The 4,935-nt window shown below is 45.3% G+C and overlaps 1 long non-coding RNA gene across 1 annotated transcript; it reads right to left on the minus strand.

Annotated features, from left to right (window-relative positions):
* Nucleotides 1-1,269: 1,269 nt before the first annotated feature.
* Nucleotides 1,270-3,964, minus strand: LOC134737628 (uncharacterized). The gene is made up of 2 exons (XR_010122718.1): nt 3,876-3,964; nt 1,270-1,998 (listed from the first exon to the last, which is right to left on the minus strand). It is a non-coding gene; the product is annotated as an uncharacterized LOC134737628 (long non-coding RNA).
* Between the last annotated feature and the right edge of the window lie 971 nt (nt 3,965-4,935).

Below are 4,935 nucleotides of genomic sequence, written 5' to 3' on the forward strand. Positions count from 1 at the left end.
ATTGTGCATAATTGGCCGCAACTACACACAGATTTGTTTGCCAATAAAACTGTTGTGTTGAAACTGGTCCGTAACCAGATATTAACTGGATGTTGAGCTTCTTTCCTCTTTAAATTAGTCCATGTCATAGAGACAAGATATGTGTATCAGCCAGATAGGCTAATGTCCTGTAACAACCATCCCCCACCTATCAGTAGCCCAGCAAGAAAGGCGTGGGATTTTTTGTTTATTTGTTTACTTTTTGATGTACAGCCCAATGCTCTTGTTTTGTCTCTGGCTGCTTTCATCCACAGCCCTCTCTCACATGGTGACTCAAGGGATCGGATGCGTTCCCTCTTGTAGCTTCATCATAGTCAACACATGGCTTCTAAAGTCACTCTTGCAGCTTCATCATAGTCAACACATGGCTTCTAAAGTCATTGCGAAAAAAGAAGAGTGTGAGGAGGAATCTCTCCCTGTTGATGGATTTCTTGTCTCCCAGATGCCCATCTCTTCAGCACACAAAGTCCTTATCTCTGAAGTGAAACACACCAGTCTGCACACATCTTTTGGTGAGAACTAACCACATGGCCCCGTCCACATGCACAGGGTCTGCAAAGTGAAGCCCTTGGACGGTCAGTGATGACCCTGAATTATAGAAGAGACACACAAGTAGCTGCCAATCATCCAGATTTCTCTGCCTTGCTACGTGAGCCTGTATTGTTGACTGGTGATGCTTATGATTTTCAAGGAGGACAAACTGTATACATCTTTCCCTAGGACTTTAATTGCTCAACACCTGGGTTTATATTGAGGCCAGAGTGAATGACAGTGGCTATTAATCAAGTAGCTGGCAAACTGTAGAAGCTGAATTGGTCCAGGTGAGCTTAGGCCCTTAGGCTACCCTAAGAGAACCACCTGTGTTCAGGGAGTAACCCTCTGCTATCCTTGCCCCTGGTCCAACTAGTTTGAAAATCCCTACAATAAACATGTTTTGGCTGCAGGTACTAATGATGATAAAGCCCAGAATAAATCAGAACCTCTCATCCCTATGGAAAAAACCCTCGCCATTCTTCACTTCCTCATTTATAAAGGGGAGTTGTAGCCACACCCACTCCCATCATGCTGTTTTGTGAGGAACGAATTAGGTCATTGGTACAGACGCTGCACAGTGGGGACCAATGCATGGCAGTAGCTCCAATCACACCTTCCCAGAGGGGACCCGTCTCAGGACTCTCAAGGTAAATAAGCCTCCTAGAACTTTGCAATATAGTGACTCTGAAATAGGTATTATGCTTGCTGTTGTTTTTAATGTTATTATTAATACATAGGCAATAAACACCTCCAGGGAATACACACAGCTTCATGTCCTGTCCTTATAGAATTCAGGGGTCCCAGGGATGGCATTCTGGGTTGGCCACATGGCATCCATCCCAGCCCTCTCTCCCTGCCCATGGATTCCTTCTCTCCCAGATGTCCATCTCTCAGCATCTCTTGGTGGTAGTACATGGGAATGAGGCCTGCAGCTAGAAACTTTGCTTGAGACTTCTGGGCTTTATTAACATTCCTGAAAATAGTGAGGGATGGAGAAAGAAAGAGAGAGAGAGAGGAAGAAGAAAAAGGAGGAGGGGGTGAAGAATAAGGAGGAGGAGGAGGAGAGAGGGAGAACACTTGGGGGGCTGCAAGCAGGTGAATATGGTTTATTCAGCAGCTCTCTTGTCAGTAGCGCTCTCACACTGTTCACCTTTATCTCGGCTGTCTGTTCTGGCTCTGTGGCTCCTGCCACCCCCGCGTCGGGAACTGCTTTTCCTGGCCTGCAAGGCCAGCTCTGTCAGGGTTCACAGCTTAATTCTTTCTCTCTCCAGGCACAAGCCAGTTCCTGGCTCCCAACTTCCCACCTTCAGGGGGGTAGCTCTCACTTACAGGCATCAGCAGTTTCATAGTCTCTCTCTGGGCACCAGCACCGATCTGTGCCATGCCATGCCGTGCCATACTGAGCTGAGCCAAGACCAGCAGCACCTGTACAGCATCAGCAGGTTAGTTATACCTTTTACAGACAATAGTGGCATAGAGCCACGTATGAGCTTACACAAACAGGTTATATAACAAGTGGAGGTATGCGCCTGCTCACCAATCCCGTGGAGTCATGCAGGCCTGATGTCTGCCTCGGCCTAGTTCTTGACCAAAGCACATCCATGTACCTTATACAAGCCCACCCCAGAGCCACTTGTCTCTTGTTAGGTGAGAAAAATATTTGCCTGGTGATGAGGTAACCTTTAGTCAGATATAGCATCCAAGCACACACACACACACACACACACAAAACAAACAAACAAACAAACAAACAAACACTAGAGGAGGAGCAGATGTATACACCAAGGATTACAGCACAGATGGTAAGTGGTCTGGCAGAGATGAACTCAGAGAGTGGGCATCTGATGGAACCTGACAAGTCAAGACAGGCTTCCTGGAAGAGGTGGACCCTAAGCTGAGACTCAAAAGATGAACAGGAGTCATTGCTCTACTGTAGAAGACATGGATGCTGGGAACAACTGCCAGGCAGAGGCCATAGAATCTGTCTAGGCCTAGGGTGAGTGGATGATATAGTTTGGCTGTGTCCCCACTCAAATCTCATCTTGAATTGTAGCTCCCATAATTCCCATTTGTTGTGGGAGGAACCTGGTGGGAGATAATTGAATCATGGGGGAGGTTCCTCCATACTGTTCTCGTGGTAGTGAATACGTCTCATGAGATCTGATGGTTTTATAAGGGGTTTGCCCTTTCACTTGGCTCTCATTTCTCTTGTCTGCCACCATGTAAGATGTGCCTTTCGCCTTCCACCATGATTGTGAGGCCTCCTCAGCCATGTGGAACTGTGAGTTCATTAAACCTCTTTTTCTTTATAAATTACCCAGTCTTGGGTATGTCTTTATCAGCAGTGTGAAAATGGACTAATACCGTGGGGGAGGAAGTGCATCTGTGGCTGCTGTGTGGAGTAAGATGAGGCTGGAGATGTGGCAGGGGTCAGGTCACTAGTGTGTGATGTTTGAGCCAAGGAACACAAACTTCAAGGGCACTTTGAGGGGTCACTGAGGGATGTGGAGCAGAAGCAGGGCCTGGAGAGACCTATGATTTAGAATGACCAGTCTGGATGCTGGGGTCAACTGGGAGGATAACATAATATAATTATACCCAACCTTTATACAGCACTCACAATATGTTTCAGACATTGCTTTAAACATTTTAGATACATTACCTTCTTATTAAAATGTATTTTGTGAGATAGTTACTATTATTATCATCTCACAAGTGATGAAATTATAGAACAAAGAAGTTAGGTAACTTGCCCAGGGCCACACAACTAGTAAGTGGTAGAACCAGGATTAACCTCAGACCAGCCCCAGAGTTTTTGCTATTAACTACCACACCACTGCGCCACTCCCAAACCACAGGGAGCAGCGGGTTGGATGCAGGTGGACCCCATCCTAATTCCAATCCTCCAGTAGGCGTTCAGAAAAATGAAGTACTCTGTATAATCAGTCATTAAGTGTGCTTTATGTCTCAAGCAATACACACAAATCTCTCACATGAATTTGTTATTTTGGCCCTCAGGGCAACTCTGTGGGATAGGGGGAGGGTTATTGTTGCTGTTTTACAGATGGGGAAACAGAGGCCCAGAGAAGTTCAGTAACTTGTCTAAGTTCACAAAGTTACCAGAAGATTGTGAAGTGGTCTTCCAAGGAGAGTTATCTTGTATCAGGAAGGAGAGATGATTACTTAGGAAAGCCCAAGAAACAAGAGGTATTTGAAAGCTATAGCAGTTCATCTGGGGTCGATCCGGGAGCATATAGTAAAAAAAGAGCTAAAATGCAAGGCACCAACATAGAAAAGCCCACCTGGTCTCTCTTCTCAGGGTGGCTCCTCTCTGTCTCTCTGCCTCTGCCTCTTGTCCTAGCCCAGCATGGCCTCAGGTCCCAGGTTCTGTGACATCACAGTGCAGTGCCCACAGCCCACTGTTGGTTCATGCCATTGAGATTATCTAATTGGCCACTGGCCAGCCAGTGGTGGGTCAGACTTCGGAGCAGGTGATGATCCTTGGACGCCTACAGAACATCACCTTCATGAGCGCATCAGTGAACACCAGGCTAAGGAAGACATCTCTGAACATATTTTTTGGAGATTTTGATGAGTTCCATTGAAACAAGGAGGAATGTGATGTCCAGTATCAGTTCTACAGACCCAAAGACAAAGAAAATTCTGTGATAAACTCATTCAGTGTGACTGTAGTGTGGGTATCTATTTGATACTTCCAAGTAACTGTTTATTCTTGTGCCAGTTGAGTAGATGGTATGGGCCAGTTGGTGTTGATTAGCGAACCATGGACGAAGGGCATATGTCACATGAGTTACTCCTGGATAAAGTCACCCAGTCACTTCCTCATAAATATCCCTCATAAACTCCAAAGACAAAAGAGAGTTAAGATTGTTTTTCTCACCTTAGATCAGCCAGTGATAGAAGAACTGGGGGAAGAGATAATTGTATTTATCCTGGTGAAGGTGACAAATCATGGCAAATGAGCAAAATGAAAAAGGTTTGCAGATTCAACAAATTCCTAATAGATCAGCTTACAGTCGTGTATACATCTCTTCCTTTGTTTCTAGTTTCTTTGCATCTCATTACTGTGTTCTCGGTTTAGGATACAAGACATTGGACTTTCAAATCAACAATTGTTTCAAAAGACTCCCACTGGATTCCTGCTAGTGATGGGAGAAACTTATCATTCTATGAGTTGTCAATACGTGTTTAACCACAGTTCACCTTTTTTGGATTTTAAGATGTCTGCGCCACTAGGACGCTCAGAAAAATTACCTTCCAAATGCTACTTGGAGGAGGATTCAGTACCACCCTGAGAAGGCAACCAGCTACAACCTTGGTTGTAGTTTCGGTTGCAGAAAG

This window comes from Pongo pygmaeus, chromosome 10 (genome assembly GCF_028885625.2).
Source record: "Pongo pygmaeus isolate AG05252 chromosome 10, NHGRI_mPonPyg2-v2.0_pri, whole genome shotgun sequence".
Lineage (NCBI taxonomy): Eukaryota > Metazoa > Chordata > Mammalia > Primates > Hominidae > Pongo > Pongo pygmaeus.